Raw genomic sequence first — 21,487 nt, 5'->3', positions numbered from 1 at the left:
TATCTTCAGCCTGACTCCACCCTTTGGGGAGTCTCAGGCTGCTGGAGGGTTCCTGTACTCTCTCTATAGCAGTACCTCCTGTACTGCCAAAAGACATCTGCTCCTCAGGTGGATTACTCAAAGTCATACTGTTACACCAAACACTCAAATATATATTCAGAGGTGTCCAGAGGTTAGTACTATATCTGTATTATTGGTGATTCTGCAGATCATCCATAATCAGGTATAGATCTGTATTCTTGGTGATACTGCAGATCACCAATAATCAGATTCTCTCTGTGTGCTGACACCGATCGTTACAGGGGGTCTAGGGTTTAGGGATAGGGATAGGGAGAGATCTGTGTGAGCCTACAGTTAGGTATAATTGCAGTAAAATATCTGTAAAATCTACCATTGTTTTACTATGTTTAATACTAGTGTAAATATTGTTTTACAAGTGTAAATATCACTATTTGACATTTCATTTCAGAATTCGTTTGTTGTTATAGACGGTATTTTGCCGTTTAATTTCGGTTTATTTAACCTATTTAGCACTACATTTTCGTTTACAAGCTATAAACGAAAATTATTGTTTTACATTACAATTTATAATTTCGGCTATATCCCGCGCCCTTTTTGCCAGGCACCCTTTTTTGATACACGCCTGTTTTTATCTGCATGGGTGGGGGGTGTTTGGTGGGAGGGGGCCCCATCCAAAGTTTTGCAGGGGGGCACCAGTGATTTCTAGTTACTCCCCTGGCCAGGGGGAAGGGGTTTTATTTATTTCATGTTGTTAGCAGAAAGGGAGAGTAAGAGATAGAGATCCCTTCCATGTAAGGTAAAGTGAGATCAGATGTTATCTTAGATAGAATGGTTAATTATTGAGCAATGAGCATGCACTGGAAGTTGGCTGTGCAGAGTAGCACTGGCGTAACAATAGGGCCTGCAGCCCCTGCCCCATGGGGGGCCCGGGACCCCCCCGGGGCCCGCTCAGGGCCGTTTTGGGGAGCTGGAGGGGTCGCAGCATGAGGGGAAAGCCATGCTGCACATTGGTGGGGAGGGGGATGGCCCCCCTCCCTCACCTCGGGCTCTCCCATCTGCGCTCACCTCCAGCATCAATAAGTGTTTATGGCTAGGCGGCGGGCAGCGGCAGATCCACATACCTTTCTTGCGTTCCAGCGTGGACGTTCCTCTCTCTAGCCTCTGACGCGACTTCCTGTATAAACAGGAAGTCGCGCCAGACACTAGAGAGAGAAGCATCCGCGCTGGAACGCAAGGAAGGTATATCGATCTGCCGCTGCCCCGCCGCCTAGCCATAGACACTTATTGATGCTGGAGGTGAGCGCAGATGGGAGAGCCCGAGGTGAGGGAGGGGGGGCCGTCCCCCTCCCCACCAATGTCCAGCATGGCTTTCCCCTCATGCTGCGACCCCTCCAGCCCCCCAAAATGGGTCTAAGCAGGCCCCAGGGGGGGGGGCCTGCTCAGAATTCCTGCAGGGGGACCCGGTGGGACCTAGTTACGCCCCTGCAGAGTAGTACTGTTTTGCTGTAACTATTCTAGTAATTATCTTACTACTTCAGCTTTAGGTGTAGACACACTTTGGGGAGTCATCATCTCAGCTGCATTGCTTTATAAAGAGATAGTGTTAGTGCAGTCAGTGTGAGTGACGGGACCCACTAGATATTTGCTGTCACAACCACCACACCTGCAGGTGATTGGGCCTACTAGATAGTGTCAGAATTTTTGGTGGCACTTGTGTTATTGTGGAACAAACTAACAATTAAATGCATGTGTTTAGTGTGAACCTTTTTTCATCTCTACCCTGCAGGCCTGCAATGTATTACACAGAGCTCTGTTAATATTTGGTGAAGCTGCCAGCCCAGACGTTTGCTGCCACAACCACCACACCTGCTAACTTCTCATCCAGTTACTGTCTGGACTTTTGGTGGCATTGATGTTTTTGTAGGGCAAACAAGGCTGCAGTTCTCTACTTTTTAACAAAGTCAGGTCAGCCTCGCAGAAACAATCATAAGCAGCTTAATAACTCATGCCTGCCATCGCTACTGTGGCAAATGTCATAGTCATTTAACTCTTTTCCAGTCATGCTGAGTCTTACAAACCTATTTCCGATGAACATGACCATCGTGGAAGAATTCATTCTGGTGGGCTTTTCCCTTCCATCAAAAATAGGGCCAGCGATCTTCTCCATACTCTTCATGTGCTTCTTGTTTACCATGGCAGGCAACATCTTTATCATTGTCTTGTATCTAAGGTCTCCGAGCCTACACACCCCGATGTACTTCTTTCTGTGCAATTTTGCAATAATAGACACCATTTTCACCAGTATAGTTGTACCGACTCTCCTAAGAGGTCTGATCAGTCACAGTAATCAAATATCTGTACCTGCTTGTCTGTTTCAGTGCTATTTATACTATTTAGTAGGGACAGCTGAATTTTGCTTGATTGACGTGATGTGCTATGACAGGTACCTGGCCATATGCCACCCACTGCATTACTCAACCATCATGCATAAGAGGAGGTGTGTTCACCTAGTTATTGAATCTTGGAGCACTGCCTTTTTCCTTATCTTACCTCCTTTCATACTGATTTTCAGACTATCATTTTGTTTTTCTAGATTAAACCACTTTTTCTGTGAGTTGGGGCCTCTTCTACAGAAAGCTTGTGCTGTTCCGTCTTACCTCCAGCCTCTGATGTTTGTCAGCATTGGATTCTTGCTTTGTTCTCTCATCGTGGCCATCTTTTCCTACACTCACATTATCTTTGCAATTTGTAAGATCAGTTCAGCAAAAGGAAGAGAAAAGGCATTTTCCACTTGTTCTTCTCATGCAATGGTGGTCACAGTTTTATTTGGCAGCTGCATATTTATGTATATAAAGCCTATTGACCATCTAGGGAGTGACTATGACAAAAAAGTGGCCATGCTGAACACTGTGGTGGTTCCTTTGATGAATCCTTACATCTACACACTGAGAAATAAGGCAGTGAAAGAAATACTTAAAGGGAAAAAGAGATAGCAAAAAAATAGCCTGGTTGTAGAAGACTTTAAGAACATAAAAAAGGGACTGCAACTGAACTTCATAAAATTGAACAGATGCCATACAGCAAAAGAAGAGAAGTGAGGAACGTCAAGAGTGTAGATAGAGGTTGATAGTCATATTGTGCACGGGGCTTCCTCAAGGCCCGATTGATGCCACTTGAAACCTATGTAGGTGAAATAGCCCTAAGGCCACCAGGACATCCATCCCTACTTCACATCTAATATCACCTCTCTTGGTTTAAATCCCAATGAATGTATTTTTGAGGTCTTCTTTATCAAAAATTATGTAAAAGATGATGTTTCATTCACAGATCAACCAGTTGCACTGCAATAGGGTAATTCCTGTCATAAATAAATGTTGTCTTTTGTCACCATTACCCACAGAGGACACAGAGGACACCAACCTTTTGTATATGCATGTGGACACTAGGAAGAAGTTTTTATTAGAATGGAGGTTAGGGATAGTTGGAAATGACGATTCCCGATTCATCAGAATTTCCGATTTCTGCCAAAGGCTGAACCGATTCTGCGGATTTCTGATTTCTGATTCTGATTTCCGAGTAGTCTTTTTTTGGTCATGTTTTGCATTCTATGATTGGCCAAATACTTCAGAGTTGACTCTGCATTTTCTGATTGGTCCAGTGCATCCGAGTTCTGTGACTGGGCTAAAAGTTGCAGTAATATGGTAATTCTGCAGAAATACAATTTTCGTTCTCCGAGTTCTCATCGGAAATGCCGATTTCTGATAGGAAATGTCATTTCCGCGGAATCTGAATGAGCATCCCAAATGGAGGATAGGGTTAGACAGTAAAAAAAAAGTTTTCATGAGATCAGAAGCAGAATCATATTTTACTCAGTACAGAGAGGCAGTCCAGGCACTGTCCCTTTAACCTCCCTACTGTTCTAATTATTTCCTGTGCACAGCCGCGGGAGGTTTTTTTTTAGCATGTAGCTAGCCTAGTGCTAGCTACATGCTTCCCGCCTCCCTTCGCTATCCCTCCCACCCCTCCGATCCCCTCCGGCACAAATACCCAACAGGAAATCCCGTTCTGAACGGGATTTCATGTATGGGCTTCCCCCGTCGCCATAGCGACAATCGGACTGACGTCATTGACGTCATGACGTCAGACGGAGTCCCGATCCACCCCTCAGCGCTGCCTGGCACTGATTGGCCAGGCTGCGCAAGGTGTCTGCGGGGGGTAGCGCGGCGCGACGGGTAGCGGCGGATTGGCGGCAAAGTGCTAGCTGCGTGTAGCACAAAAAAAATATGCAAATCGACCCAGCAGGGCCAGAGCAATCCTCCACGGTGGGTTATCCCGAGCTCAACCGGCAAGGAGGTTAAATGCTTTATTCATGCATTAGCCATGTCTGCAAAAATGACAGCTCCATAAACACATACCAACAGGATGTCTCAAACCCGCATGGGCTGGTGGTGGAGGGGTGGCTTGGAGGGCGGTGACCAGGTGAAGTCGGACAGCATTACAGCCGTTTTGCGCCGATTTGGCACTTGCTCACATGCTCTGTGTCCTTATGTTAATGGCGGTGCGGACGGGCTTCCGAGATAAGCTCGTAGGCTCCTCCCTGCTTATCAGCCATTGGCTGCTCAAGCTAACATCATACAAGGTGAATGGTGAAGGGGCGTGGTTTCGCTGCACATCGGCGTTACGTATAGGGAGATACTGTGCTCGTTACAACATATGTAAAAACAACTTGGGCAATAGTGCAGCGAAACCACGCCCCTTTACCTTTTATGATGTTAGCTTGAGCAGCCAATGGCGAATAAGCAGGGCGGAGCCTAAGAGCTTATCTCGGAAGCCCATCCGCACCGCTGTTGACATAAGGACACAGAGCATGTGAGCAAGCGCCGAATCGGCGCTAAACGGCTGTAGTGCTGTCCGACTTCACCTGGTCACTGCCCTCCACCACCCGTCCATGCAGGTTTGAGACCTCCTGTTGGTATGTGTTTATAGAACTGTCATTTTTACAGGCATGGCTAATGCATGAATAAAGCATTTAAAGGGACAGTGCCTGGACTGCCTCTCTGTACTCAGTATATACCACATATTTTCTGTATTTTGACCAGCTGCACGTCCCCATGCTGAGCTAAGCCATTTCCATAGTGGAAGCTGGGGTGAAGAGCCATCCTTTGTGTTTGCATTTATATATGCGTGCAGAACCTCCTACCTCCACCCACCGAGTGCCAAGTATCAATTTCTCTAGTGTACTTATAGAATCATATTTTATTCTCCAAGTACGACAGATGTTGTACCTGGAATTTTTTGTGGTACACATGGAGTACTGTAATGCATATACATGGGCATTTAGACATAATCAACAGTCTATAAAAAGCTTCAAAAAGATATGACATTAACTATGACAGCAGTCCACAAAAAGAAACAAACATAACAAAGACATCAATGCAAGACTAGGGGACTTTGAAGGGCGGGGGGCAGATTTCAGCAGGTGGACTTCTTGGGGGAAGAAAGTGTTCATGTGTCTGAAAGTTTTAGTTGGGATAGATGGAAAGCGGCGGCCCAAAGGGAGACGATTGATGTAGTGACTGCTGAGGTGTGGGCGGGGGGAGGGCTGGATGGTGTTGTTTAGTAACCTGATAGCCCTGGACCTCAGTCTGGAGGTGTATAGGATCGAATGGCGGAAGGGGTGACCCAATGATCCTTTCTGCAGCGTTAATTATTTTCTTTTTGAGTTTGAGCTTCTCTCTTGCGGTAGCGCCTGCATACCAGACAACAATGGAGGAGCAGAGGATCGACTCGATGGTGACAGTGTAGAAGCTGGCCATCAGATCCTGCGGCATCCCAAACTTCCTCAGTTGCTTAAGGAAAAACAACCTTTGCTGAGCCTTCTTCTGGACCTTGGACGTGTTCTCGCTCAATTCAAGTCATTGGTGATGGCAGCACCTAGGAACCGAACGCTTGACTCCCTGGAAACGTTGGTGCCCTTGATGGAGAGTGGGTCGAGCGTGTGGTGGTGCCTTCTGAAGTTGATTATCAGTTCAACAGCTTTTGCCGCATTGAGTACGAGCTGGTTTCCCCTTGCACCAATTGCAGATGCACTCAATCTTGTTTTTGTGATCCTGCTCTCAATCTCTGCCTATGAGGCCAAGAATGGTGGTGTCATCTGCAAATCTGACAGAAGAGGGGACAGTATGCACCCTTGCTTGACTGTGTTTGTAATTATTTCCAGGGAGGTGCAGTTGCTAAGTTTGACCCGTTGGGTCCTATTGGTGAGGAAGTCTCTTATCCAAGCACACAGTGTAAGGTCAAGACCAATTTGTGTCAACTTGTGTATAGGAAGTCAGCAGACACATGGCAGCCAATCAGCAGACACATGGCAGCCAATCAGCTAGCACCGCCTCCTGGACCCCCACCCCTCTATTAAAAAGCAGTTGCTGTGGCCATATTGGATTCATTCTCTGCTGGCTGCTGACTGCTAGGGAGAGCAGGGTCAGACTTGCTACAGATAGGTAGGGAAAGCATTAGCTAGGCCGGTGTTCTTGTACCTCACTGACTACTCGCTGAAAGCACATCAAATAGCCCTTTTTTGTGTGATGTTCCCCAGCCCACTGACACTCATAGCTGTGCACACTACTGCTATTTGTTGCCACATTAAGTTGCAGGCACAGTACCACTCCAGTGTTTTTTTGTTTGTTTGTTTGTTTGTTTTTTGTTTTGCTTTTTTACTGTATTCCAAAAGAACTATACATTTCTCTGTGCGTCAAACGCCACAGCCCGCTGACACCCAGAGCTGTGTGCACTACTGCAAATGTGGCCACATTAAATTGCAGGCACAGTACCACTCCAGTGCATTATTGTTAGGAATGTACTGTGATTTCTGCCCTTTAGGGATTAAAACCCGACTCTGCATCAACTATATTTTTTGGTAGGACTTTTGGCATGGATCCCCCTCCGACATGCCACAGTCCAGGTGTTAGACCCCTTGAAACAATGCTTCCATCACTTTTGTGATGTACCTGTAGATTTTAAAATTTGCCTGCCCGGCGTTCGTTGTTCGTGAACCCAAAATTTGATGTTTTCGACATCTCTACTAGGAAGATGTGGCAATGTGGATAAATGGGTAAAACAGAGGTACCAACCAGGGTAAAATATACTAAATACAGTTTAACCACTTCACCCACCCGTGCACGCTCCCGCGGGCCCCCCTGTGCACGCTCCCGCCGGCCCTTAGCCAAGCCATCAATGAAAGGGATTATAGATCCCTTTCATTGATCGGACCCCCCTGGAGAAAAGCCGACAGCGTCTCTTCAGACGCTGCGGCTTTTCTGAGCTCTGGTTTTCTTTCATCTTCCTGGGAGCGAGATTGATCACTCCCAGGACTTTTTGACTGTGGCCATCTTGTGGCCAAATACCAAAACTACACCCCAAACCACATTTTATTAAAGAAATACATTTTTACACATTTAACCACTTTAGGATCCTTGGTACGCATATCCACGCCCCTTTAAACTTCACGTGCGGATCAGGGGGGTAGATATGCGTACTGCTGCCTTACCGTTGCGTTCATGATCCCCGCGCTGTTTTCCACCGATCCACCGTCGCAGCCCCCTCCATCTGTGATCAGGATGTGAGAATCTTTTGATTGTCAATCCCGGTCACCGTTCCTGTGTCTTCGGAGAGCTTGTTAACGTCGCATAAGCTCTGAGACTCGACACTTCCGTGTTCGGCTGTGTTCTATTAATAGAAACACGGTCTGAATAGCACCATCTTGTGGCCAAAAAGTAAAATACACCTATTTATGCCACTATACTGTTTTCCATAGCAAGTTTATTATTTTTTTATTTTATTTTATTACTTTTAACCCCTTCCATCTGTGCCCCACAGTTACAGAAATAAAACACTTGTTAAAAAAAATTAAAAAAATTACATCATTTAATTTTTTTTACATAAATAGTTACCTTAGGAACTTTTGTAATATGGATGTCATGAGTATATTTTTTCAAAAAAAGTTCTTGTAATAAGTGAAAAAGTATTAAAAATCCCTAAATGGAAAAATGCTCCTTCATTTCCAGTTAAAATATTATCACCATACATTGTACTAGGGACACAATTTAAACGTTGTAATAAACCGGACAAATGGGCAAATAAGATGTGTGGGTTTTATGTACCAAAGCACATTTTATTTTAAAACTATAATGGCTGAAAACTGAGAAATAATCATTTTTTTTCTTTTTTCCTTATCATTCCCTTTACAATGCATATAAAATAAAATAATTCAGAGCAAAAACTACCACCCAAAGAAAGCATAATTTGTGGCGAAAAAAACAATATATAGATCATTTCAGTGTGATAAGTAACAATAAAGTTATCGCTGAATGAATGGGAGGAGCGCTGAAATGTGAAAGTTGTTTTGGTTTTTAAGGGGAAAAACCTGTGATCCTGAAGTGGTTAAAATCCCCTGTTTACCCCCCACACCAAAAAATACCCACATACAAGTTTTTTTTTTTGTTATACTTATTTTATTTTCAAAAGTACTGATTTCACGCCAATTGCATTACAATTTGTCCACATTATGACAGTGATACATATATCAAAACCAGTAAGGAATGTTGCGACAGAGGTAAACTGCAATCATGGAAGAGTCTTGAGCATACTCTTTTTAAGTGAGAACATAATTAGTCTGAAAAAACTCTAAGAAAGAAAAAGTCTTGGGTCATAAGTGCGCGTTTTCAGGTGTGATGTTGATTGTAGATTAAGTCCTCGCTGTGATGAATAAAGAGTATTACAATACCAACAGAAGGAGTTGCTTGCGGATTTAACTGTATAGGAGTCGCAAGAAGAAGGAGGGAAAAGGAGAAGGAAAGGAAAGACTATTATATCTATCTAGAGGTGTATAGAAAAGTGAGGCCACTACAACACTACTCTGACCTATGCTTCGTCGAAGATGTGCATAAGAGATACCAAGGGCCTGGTTGGAATATCAATTAAGGTGGGTGGTAGATAGGAGAGGAATAGGGCCATGAGTCCCATATTTTATGGAAATTTAATTCCGTGTCTCTCAGTGATGCTGTGAGTTGTTCCATATTTTTTGTCCAATTAATTTTATGAATGACTTCTGAAATATCAGGAGGAACTAGTTTTTTCCAGTTAGTTGCAATAGTTAGTCTAGTAGCAGTTAGTATGTGGGTAATGAGACGGTTGGAATGTTTGGGGACTTTTTTCAAAGGTTTGCCCAGGAACATGTATACAGGATCTAAAGGAACTGTAATATCCATTGATGTTTTGATGAGATCCCGAACTGCAGACCATAAATTTGAGATCAGAGGGCAGGACCAGAAAATATGTTCTGTAGTTCCTTTATTATTACACCCTCTCCAGCAAAGGTCCGATGAGCCTGGGTAAATCTTTGCTATTTTAGCAGGTGTTAGGTACCAGTGAAAGAGAATCTTGTAAATATTTTCTCGGATCTGAATACATTGAGAAGAATGTCTAGCATTGTCCCAAATCTCGTACCAATCTTCTAGGGGGATGGGGGTTGAGAGAGAATTCTCCCATTTATGCATATAGGTGTGGTCAGGTATCCATGTTCCTGATTTTGTATGTAAGATAGCGTAGATCTGGGATATCAGGCCCTTTTGGTGACCCGGCTGTTTGCAGATTCGCTCAAAAGGAGACAATGTAAGAGGCAATCTTTTCAAGAGAGTTTGCAGGAAATGGGAGATCTGGTTATATTGCAATAGCAATTGGGGTGTAAATGTAATTTTTTCCTCTAGGTGAGATTTATCATATGTTTTACCCGTAAGTGGGTTGAGCCAATCACTGAGGTTAAAATATCCCAGATTGTACCACCTATTCATAAAGGAGTTAGATAGCCCTGGGGGGAAATGAGGATTGCCCAAGAGTGGGCATAGAGGTGGAGGTGATGACTTCAATTTGGCGAAGTGACTGGTAGTTTTCCAAATATTGAGCGTGAATTTAATTGTAGGAAGCAATTGTTGGTCATTGATCTTAGGTTGAGAGTGGGACCATAGGAGGGATGCAAGGGACATGGGGAGAATACTAGAGGCCTCAATGAGGCCCCATTTGGTGAAGACCTTCAAGCTGGTCCATTCAGGGAGTTGGCGTAGGTGTGAGGCCTGGTAGTAGAACCTAAGATGAGGTACCGCTAGACCCCCTTGTTCCCTGGGGGAAAGGAGAACAGATCTTGAGATTCGAGATCGTTTATGATTCCAAATAAATTTAAAGAAAGCTGATTGCAGGGATGATAGTTGATGGGTAGGGACCTGGACTGGAAGGGTCTCAAACAGATATAAGAGGCGTGGGAGTATATTCATTTTAAGGGCGTATATGCGTCCTAACCAGGAGATCTTATAGGCAGTCCACTTGTGCAGATCTTGTAGTATTTTCTGGATAAGAGAGGGGAAGTTGTGCTTATAGAGTGTACTGTATGTAGGGGTGAGGTGGATGCCCAAGTATTTTAGTGAGTGAGTTTGCCATCTATAGGGAAAAGTGATTGTAGTGTAGTGAGTAGTTGAGGGGGGATTTTGATAGGCAGAGCTTCCGTTTTATCCTGATTAAGTTTGAATCCTGATAGGGATTCAAACGTTTTTAAAGTGTCATGTAAGACTGGGAGTGTAGTAAGGGGTGTCAAAAAGTAGGAGGCGCCCTTTGGTATAGCACAGTAGTAAAACAGTATTTAAATTTATAGGGTAAGAATGAATGAAAGTTCCTACCTCAGATGAAGAGTCTCAAATCGATATATTTTGTAAAAACAATTTATTAAATTTGGACTAAGCACTTGGACAACGCGTTTCGCGACCACAAGTCGCTTCTTCAGGTCAAATAATCGTGCTTAAAAAAGAAAGAAATGGATGGCGCTCAGAACCACATATAAATTACGTACAGATAACACAAGCAAAATTCGCATAAGACACATACCAAATAAAACATAAATAGAACTATAAAATATAATAGATAAAAAATCAGGACAATTTAACAGTTGTTAGACATGCTGTATAAGTATATCCAAGTATGAGGTGCCAAAGATGTAAGAGATCGCATAAAAGATTATACATTAATAATATTAAGAGGTTATTTCATGGTAAATTATCTAGAATACAAATAACACAAGTCCTATAGATAAACAATGTAAGACTAATAATCTACATGATAAAAATGAAGAAATACACCTTTAAAATTAAATAAGAAATAAAAGTAGTATAGGTGTGCATGGTCCTTTAAAAAGGATAGCGTGCATAAATATACGCGTATGTGTAATTATTTATGGAGATTTTGGGCACCTATAATGATATAATATGTGTAATCCTATGTGAGTATCCATAGGAAAATATACCATGTGTGACCTAAGGAGACAGATAAGGTATATAATGGCAAGGGATATTCTTAATTAAACTAAGTGCCATATAAAATTGGGAGTGAGGGTGAGGAATGAAGCTAATGCAGAAACCTCGCTGAGGATAACTGTATATACGGCTAAATGTATATACAGTTATCCTCAGCGAGGTTTCTGCATTAGCTTCATTCCTCACCCTCACTCCCAATTTTATATGGCACTTAGTTTAATTAAGAATATCCCTTGCCATTATATACCTTATCTGTCTCCTTAGGTCACACATGGTATATTTTCCTATGGATACTCACATAGGATTACACATATTATATCATTATAGGTGCCCAAAATCTCCATAAATAATTACACATACGCGTATATTTATGCACGCTATCCTTTTTAAAGGACCATGCACACCTATACTACTTTTATTTCTTATTTAATTTTAAAGGTGTATTTCTTCATTTTTATCATGTAGATTATTAGTCTTACATTGTTTATCTATAGGTAGAGTTGGGCCGAACGGTTCGCCTGCGAACGGTTCCATGCGAACTTCCGTGGTTCGCGTTCGCGTCCCGCAGGCGAACCTTTGCGGAAGTTCGGTTCGCCCCATAATGCACATGGAGGGTCAACTTTGACCCTCTACATCACAGTCAGCAGGCCCAGTGTAGCCAATTAGGCTACACTAGCCCCTGGAGCCCCACCCCCCCTTATATAAGGCAGGCAGCGGCGGCCATTACGGTCACTCGTGTGCTGCCTGCGTTAGTGAGAGTAGGGCGAGCTGCTGCAGACTGTCTCTCAGGGAAAGATTAGTTAGGCTTAACTTGTTCCTGTCTGGCTGCATACCTGTGCTGTGAACCCACCACTGCATACCTGTGCTGTGAACCCACCACTGCATACCTGTGCTGTGAACCCACCACTGCATACCTGTGCTGTGAACCCACCACTGCATACCTGTGCTGTGAACCCACCACTGCATACCTGTGCTGTGAACCCACCACTGCATACTTGTTCAGTGAACCTGCCACTGCATACCTGTTCTGTTCAGTGGACCCGCCACTGTATACCTGTTCATGGAACCCACCACTGCATACCTGTGCTGTGAACCCACCACTGCATACCTGTTCTGTGAACCCACCACTGCATACCTGTTCAGTGAACCTGCCACTGCATACCTGTTCTGTTCAGTGGACCCGCCACTGTATACCTGTTCAGTGAACCCGCCACTGCATACCTGTTCTGTTCAGTGGACCCGCCACTGTATACCTGTTCAGTGAACCCGCCACTGCATACCTGTTGTGTTCAGTGAACCTGCCACTGCATACCTGTTCTGTGAACCCGCCACTGTATACCTGTTCTGTTTAGTGAACCCGCCACTGTATACCTGTTCTGTTTAGTGAACCCGCCACTGCGTACCTGTTCTGTTCAGTGGACCCGCCACTGTATACCTGTTCAGTGAACCCGCCACTGCATACCTGTTGTGTTCAGTGAACCTGCCACTGCATACCTGTTCTGTGAACCCGCCACTGTATACCTGTTCTGTTTAGTGAACCCGCCACTGTATACCTGTTCTGTTTAGTGAACCCGCCACTGCATACCTGTTCTGTTCAGTGGACCCGCCACTGTATACCTGTTCAGTGAACCCGCCACTGCATACCTGTTGTGTTCAGTGAACCTGCCACTGCATACCTGTTCTGTGAACCCGCCACTGTATACCTGTTCTGTTTAGTGAACCCGCCACTGTATACCTGTTCTGTTTAGTGAACCCGCCACTGTATACCTGTTCTGTTTAGTGAACCCGCCACTGCATACCTGTTCTGTTCAGTGGACCCGCCACTGTATACCTGTTCAGTGAACCCGCCACTGCATACCTGTTGTGTTCAGTGAACCTGCCACTGCATACCTGTTCTGTGAACCCGCCACTGTATACCTGTTCTGTTTAGTGAACCCGCCACTGTATACCTGTTCTGTTTAGTGAACCCGCCACTGCATACCTGTTCTGTTCAGTGGACCCGCCACTGTATACCTGTTCAGTGAACCCGCCACTGCATACCTGTTGTGTTCAGTGAACCTGCCACTGCATACCTGTTCTGTGAACCCGCCACTGTATACCTGTTCTGTTTAGTGAACCCGCCACTGTATACCTGTTCTGTTTAGTGAACCCGTCACGGTATACCTGTTCTGTTTAGTGAACCCGCCACTGCATACCTGTTCTGTTCAGTGGACCCGCCACTGTATACCTGTTCAGTGAACCCGCCACTGCATACCTGTTGTGTTCAGTGAACCTGCCACTGCATACCTGTTCTGTGAACCCGCCACTGTATACCTGTTCTGTTTAGTGAACCCGCCACTGTATACCTGTTCTGTTTAGTGAACCCGCCACTGTATACCTGTTCTGTTTAGTGAACCCGCCACTGCATACCTGTTCTGTTCAGTGGACCCGCCACTGTATACCTGTTCAGTGAACCCGCCACTGCATACCTGTTGTGTTCAGTGAACCTGCCACTGCATACCTGTTCTGTGAACCCGCCACTGTATACCTGTTCTGTTTAGTGAACCCGCCACTGTATACCTGTTCTGTTTAGTGAACCCGCCACTGTATACCTGTTCTGTTTAGTGAACCCGCCACTGCATACCTGTTCTGTTCAGTGGACCCGCCACTGTATACCTGTTCAGTGAACCCGCCACTGCATACCTGTTGTGTTCAGTGAACCTGCCACTGCATACCTGTTCTGTGAACCCGCCACTGTATACCTGTTCTGTTTAGTGAACCCGCCACTGTATACCTGTTCTGTTTAGTGAACCCGCCACTGCATACCTGTTCTGTTCAGTGGACCCGCCACTGCATACCTGTTCTGTGAACCCGCCACTGTATACCTGTTCTGTTCAGTGAACCCACCGCATCAGTGCGCATACCTGTGCAGTTAAGTGAACCCACCTACCTACGTGAAGTGCACGCAGTGTGATATACCACTCCGTGCATACCCGATATGGACAAAACAGGTAGAGGAAGAGGTAGTGCCAGAGCCAGAGGAAGGCCACCCGGCAGGTCTGCGCGAGGTCGTGTAAATGTAATTTCGTGTGGACCTGGCCCACAGTACAGTGCTCGGAAGAAGGCACGTCCCATCACCTCCCAAGATTGTCAGGACGTGGTTGAGTATTTAGCGACACAGAACACCTCATCTTGCTCAGCCACCAGCGCTACTACTAGCACCACTTCCGCTGCATTTGACACTTCGCAAGAATTATTTAGTGTTGAAATCACTGATGCACAGCCATTTTTGTTACAGCCAGATGAATTTTCACCAGCTCATATGTCTGAGTTACGCGGCAACACTATGGATGTAACGTGTCAGGAGGATGAAGGACCTACTGATGGTGCAAGTTTGGATTTGTCTGAGGCAAGCGAAGCTGGGCAGGATGACTACGATGATGACGGTAATAGGGATCCTCTGTATGTTCCCAATAAAGGAGATGAAGAGGGGGACAGTTCAGAGGGGGAGTCAGAGAGTAGTAGGAGGAGAGAAGTTGCTGAAAGAAGCTGGGGCAGCTCTTCGTCAGAAACAGCTGGTGGCAGAGTCCGGCACCATGTATCGCCACCTATGTACAGCCAGCCAACTTGCCCTTCAGCATCAGCTGCTGAGGTCCCCATAGTGCCCACATCCCAGGGTGGCTCAGCGGTGTGGAAATTTTTTAATGTGTGTGCCTCAGATCGGAGCAAAGCCATCTGTTCGCTCTGCCAACAAAAATTGAGCCGTGGAAAGGCCAACACTCACGTAGGGACAAGTGCCTTACGAAGGCACCTGGAGAAAAGGCACAAACAGCAATGGGATGGCCACCTGAGCAAAAGCAGCAGCAGCACACAAAAGCAAAGCCACCCTCCTTCTCCTCTTCCTCCTCCATCAGGTGCATTATCTGCTTCTGCCGCTTTCTCCCTTCCACCTTCACAGGCACCCTCCTCCACTCCGCCTCTGCCCTTGAGCGGTTCCTGCTCCTCTGCCCACAGCAGCAGTCAGGTGTCCGTGAAGGAAATGTTTGAGCGGAAGAAGCCAATTTCGGCCAGTCACCCCCTTGCCCGGCGTCTGACAGCTGGCGTGGCGGAACTGTTAGCTCGGCAGCTGTTACCATACCGACTGGTGGACTCTGAGGCCTTCCGTAAATTTGTGGCCATCGGAACACCGCAGTGGAAGATGCCAGGCCGCACTTATTTTTCGAGAAAGGTCATACCCCAACTGCACCGTGAAGTTGAGAAGCAAGTGGTGTCATCTCTTGCGAAGAGCGTTGGGTCAAGGGTACACCTGACCACGGATGCCTGGTCTGCCAAGCACGGGCAGGGCCGCTACATTACCTACACAGCCCATTGGGTGAACCTGGTGGTGAACGATGGCAAGCAGGGCGCAGCGGACCAAATTGTGACACCTCCACGGCTTGCAGGCAGGCCTCCTGCCACCTCCTCTCCTCCTGCTACATGCTCTTCGCTGTCCTCCTCCTCCTTGGCTGAGTGGCAGTTCTCCTCTCCAGCTACACAGCCCCAGCTCCGCAGGGCCTATGCTGCATGCCAGGTACGACGCTGTCACGCCATCTTAGACATGTCTTGTCTCAAAGCGGAGAGTCACACTGGAGCAGCTCTCCTGGCTGCTCTTAAGAAACAGGTGGATGAGTGGCTGACCCCGCACCACCTGGAGATAGGCAACGTGGTGTGCGACAACGGCAGCAATCTGCTTGCCGCTTTGCATATGGGGAAGCTGACACACATACCCTGCATGGAACATGTCATGAATCTAGTGGTTCAAAGATTTGTGGCAAAGTACCCTGGCTTAGCGAATGTCCTGAAGCAGGCCAGGAAGTTCTGTGGGCATTTGAGGCGGTCTTACACAGCCATGGCACGCTTTGCGGAAATTCAGCGCAAAAACAACATGCCTTCTGCTAGAACAGAAGAAAGCCGTGACCCACTACCTCTACAACTACAGTAGAATGAAACAGTCTGGGAAGATGGGGATGTTCTGGCCCGACAACTGGACACTGATGGAAAATGCATGCAGGCTCATGCGGCCGTTTGAGGAGGTGACCAACCTGGTGAGCCGCAGTGAGGGCACCATCAGCGACTTAATTCCCTACGCTTACTTCTTGGAGCGTGCTGTGCGTAGAGTGGCGGATGAAGCTGTGAATGAGCGTGACCAGGAACCGTTACGGCAGGAACAGGCATGGGACCAATTTTCATCAGACCCAGCTGTTTCCTCAACACCTGCGGCAGCACAGAGGGGGGAGGAGGAGGAAGAAGAGAAGTCGTGTGCAGAAGACGAGTCAGACTCAGAGGATGATGAGCAAGGTGTTTCTTTGGGGGAGGAGGAGGAGGAGGGGACAGCGGCAGGAGAACAACCTCAGCAGGCATCGCAAGGGGCTTGTGCTGCTCAACCTTCCCGTGGTATTGTTCGCGGCTGGGGGGAGGAGGTTGACTTACCTGACGTCACTGAGGAAGAGCAAGAGGAGATGGAGGGTACTGGATCCGACTTTGTGCAGATGTCGTCTTTTATGCTGTCCTGCCTGTTGAGGGACCCCCGTATAAAAAACCTCAAGGGGAATGAGCTGTACTGGGTGGCCACACTACTAGACCCCCGGTACAGGCACAAAGTGGCGGACCTGTTACCAACTCACCGGAAGGTGGAAAGGATGCAGCACATGCAGAACCAGCTGTCAACTATGCTTTACAATGCCTTTAAGGGTGATGTGACGGCACAACGCCAGCAAGGTACCACTGCCACTAATCCTCCTCCCGTGTCCACGCAGTCAAAGACAGGACGCTCCAGCGATCTCATGGTGATGTCGGACATGCGGACGTTCTTTAGTCCAACGCCTCGCCGTAGCCCTTCCGGATCCACCCTCCACCAACGCCTGGAACGGCAGGTAGCCGACTACCTGGCCTTAAGTGTGGATGTAGACACTGCTGTGAACAGCGATGAGTAACCCTTGAACTACTGGGTGCGCAGGCTTGACCTGTGGCCAGAGCTGTCCCAATTTGCCATCCAACTTCTCTCCTGCCCTGCCGCAAGCGTCCTGTCAGAAAGGACCTTCAGCGCAGCTGGAGGCATTGTCACAGAGAAGAGAAGTCGCCTAAGTCACAAAAGTGTTAAGTACCTCACCTTTATCAAAATGAATGAGGCATGGATCCCGGAGGGCTGCTGCCCGCCCCAAGACTAAGTCAGTCCCCGCACACACAGCATCTCTGCCTGCACGCCGTGTGACTGGCTGCCTGGCCTGCCCCAAGAAGACTAAGTCGCTTCCAGTCCCTCCACACAGCATGTCTGCCTGCAGGCCGCTTGACTACCTTCTCCGCCACCACCAACAGGGTCCGGGACTCCAGGCGGATTGCTGAATTTTTTAGGCCCCTGCTAGCAGCGGCCGCTGTAATAATTTTTCTGGTGCGTGTACATGACTGCCTAATTTTTCCGGCTGCACTGCGGGCAGCTGCAACAACAAAAGAAAAGGCATGTACATGCGCCCATTCCCCTTCATGATCATTACCTTGCCGTGGTGAAGGGGCTTGCGTATCACAATGAAGCAATGACCGGCGCCTAGATGAGTGTCTCGGGGGGCACACCCACGATAATAAGGTCGTTGCCTCATTGTGGTCAGACCAAATTTGATCAGCTGGACAGTCACTGTTCTGTCATTCAGCTACATCAGCCAGGCGACCATATGGGCTGTAAAGCCACCAAAACCTGCACTCTCGCCATGGTGCGCACCAGTCCAGCACGGCCGTCACTACACAAACAGCTGTTTGCACTGCGTTACACGGTGAGTTTGGTGTGTCAGTGTGAAGCAGTACCTTAATTACACTACCTGATTGATGTATACACATGCAAGATGTTTGAAAGCACTTTAGGCCTGTCATTTAGCATTCAATGTGATTTCTGCCCTTAAAACGTTGCTTTGCGTCAAATCCAGATTTTTCCCGGGGACTTTTGGCATGTATCCCACTCCGCCATGCCCCCCTCCAGGTGTTAGACCCCTTGAAACATCTTTTCCATCACTTTTGTGGCCAGCATAATTTTTTTTTTTTTCAAAGTTCGCATCCCCATTGAAGTCTATTGCGGTTCGCGAACTTTAACGCGAACCGAACCTTCCGCGGAAGTTCGCGAACCAGGTTCGCGAACCTAAAATCGGAGGTTCGGCCCAACTCTATCTATAGGACTTGTGTTATTTGTATTCTAGATAATTTACCATGAAATAACCTCTTAATATTATTAATGTATAATCTTTTATGCGATCTCTTACATCTTTGGCACCTCATACTTGGATATACTTATACAGCATGTCTAACAACTGTTCAAGGTTAAATTGTCCTGATTTTTTATCTATTATATTTTATAGTTCTATTTATGTTTTATTTGGTATGTGTCTTATGCGAATTTTGCTTGTGTTATCTGTACGTAATTTATATGTGGTTCTGAGCGCCATCCATTTCTTTCTTTTTTAAGCACGATTATTTGACCTGAAGAAGCGACTTGTGGTCGCGAAACGCGTTGTCCAAGTGCTTAGTCCAAATTTAATAAATTGTTTTTACAAAATATATCGATTTGAGACTCTTCATCTGAGGTAGGAACTTTCATTCATTCTTACCCTATAAATTTAAATACTGTTTTACTACTGTGCTATACCAAAGGGCGCCTCCTACTTTTTGACATCTCGTGATTTCATACCCCACTTGTTGGGGCGGTTGTTCCTATCGCCATATAGGACTTCCTTTTTTCTTAGGAGCAGCGACCTCAAAGGCCGAGTGGAGATGGTACTTCTCCACATGCTTTGATAGTGGTTGCCGTCACAAGCAACCCACCCTTGTGAGTATATTACTTACTATTACATAAATTCAAATATTAAGACGTTATCACGCTATTTGGGCTCCCGGTGTCCCTGTGTTCTTTTCATTCTATATCCAGTTCAAGTGTAGTAAGGGGGTTAGTTAGGGTAAGGAGTATGTCGTCGGCAAAGAGGGAAATTTTATATTCTCGTTTACCAAATAGTATTCCTGTGATATCTGTATTTTGTCTTATAGCTGAGGCCAGGGGCTCAATGCTCAGGGCAAATAATAAGGGGGAAAGAGGACAACTCTGTCTAGTGCCGATATGGATCAAAAAAGGGGATGGGGGAGCAAAAGGTAATTTAATCGAAGCTGAAGGAGATGGATATATACATTTTATCATGGACAGGAATGGGCCTGTGAAGCCTTGGTGGTGTAGAACATGGAACAGGAAGGGCCAATTGAGACGGTCAAAAGCCTTCTCTGCGTCTAAACTAAGAAGCAGAGAAGGATAATTTGATCTATTCATTATGGATATGAGGTCAATAGCTCGGCGGGTGAAGTTTTAGTGATGATCTTCAGATCTGAGTTAAGAAGGGAGATGGGGCGGTAACTTTGGGGTAAGTGGGGATCCTTACCGTCTTTTGGGAGGACAGTGAGCAGAGAAGATAGTAAGGAGGAAGGAGGGGTATCACCTCTCATTATCCTATTTGCTAAGTTTACAAGATGGGGAATAAGAATGGAGCTGAAGTTTTTGTAATATGAGTAAGGGAGGCCGTCTGGACCTGGAGACTTGGACGATGGAAGAGCTTTGAGTACTTCTAAGACCTCTTCAGCGGTTATGGGGGTATTAAGAGATGAGCGTTCTTGGTCTGCGAGTTTTGGGAGGTTTAATTGGGTGAGGAAGAATAGGACCCTCGAGTCATAGTTTAGAGAGGAGGAGGGGTCTGGTAGATTGTACAATTGCTCATAGAAGGATGTAAAGATTTGAGCTATCTGGGAGGGATCATGATGAAGAGTGCCATGTTGGTCTTTCAAGGAGTGGACTGCCTGATATGATCCCCTGGGGTTTAACTTTTGGGCCAGTATAGTATGGGGTTTATTACCTCTTTCGAAAAATAACTGTCTTGTCCATTTTAAGCGTTTCTCTAGCTGAGAGGATTGAAGGGATTTGATGTCCAATTTTATGCGTTGAATATCGGAGAAATGATCTTGTGTGGGCTGTGATTTATATACGGAATAAGCCTTAGCAAGAGAGGTATTAAGTTGTGTCAGCTTTTCAGAGGAAAAACGTTTACGTTTGGAACTTTCCGCAATGAAAAAGCCTCTTATGAAGGCTTTATGAGTTTCCCAGATTAAGCCAAAGGACGAGACTGAGTCTATGTTTGTATCGAAAAATGACTGCAATTCTTTACTACATTTAGATATTAAGGTTTTATCTCTGAAAAGTGACTCATTTAATCTCCAATGCATAGGTTTGTGGGGGGAAGATAACCAGTCCAGTTCTGCTGTTACTGCCTGGTGGCCTGACCATGCTGTTGGAATAATATTTGAGGTGATAAGTATCGGCAATTCTAGGGCGTTGGTGAAAAAATAATCTATTCTAGAGTGGGAGGCATGAGGGGGGGGGGGGGGAAGGTGTATTCAACACTCGTGGGGTTAGCTATACGCCATAAATCAAGGAGCCTATACCTCCTTAAGAGGACCCTAAATTTACGCGAGTTTCTGTCACGGGAGGCTTAAGAAGAGGAGGAAGATGGGGTGCTCCTATCTTTTGTAGATGAAAAGGCCAAATTGAAGTCACCTCCTAAGATAAGAATCCCTTTCAATACCTTTTTGAGTTTTGCCAGAAAAGTAGTAAGGAAAGCAATTTGATGGGATGTGGGGACATACACATTGGCTATCGTGACTGATTTTCCTGCCAGACCTCCTACCATTATTAGAAAATGGCCATGAGGGTCACTAATAGTTTTATCTATCCTTAAGGGTAAATCTTTTTTGCACAGGATAGCTACACCAGCTTGTTTTTTTGGGCCTGACGCCAAATGAGCAGAGGGATAAAATTTGTTGGTTAGTCTTATGGAGTCACTAAAGGTCAAATGGGTCTCTTGAAGGAAGACCAGGTCGCAGTCGAGTTTCCTGAGGTCACATACAAGTTTTAATAAACAATAAAATAAAAAATTACAATAATAAAAAAAACAAAAAACATAAATAGTTACCTAAGGGTCTGAACTTTATAAATATTCATGTCAAAGGAGTATATCAATATGATATATTAAATTATGGGCTTCTAAATAGTGATGGACGCAAATTGAAAAAATGCACCT

The sequence above is a fragment of the Hyperolius riggenbachi genome, chromosome 4 (genome assembly GCF_040937935.1).
Source record: "Hyperolius riggenbachi isolate aHypRig1 chromosome 4, aHypRig1.pri, whole genome shotgun sequence".
Classification (NCBI taxonomy): domain Eukaryota; kingdom Metazoa; phylum Chordata; class Amphibia; order Anura; family Hyperoliidae; genus Hyperolius; species Hyperolius riggenbachi.
Note: the sequence above shows the minus strand (reverse complement) of the source record.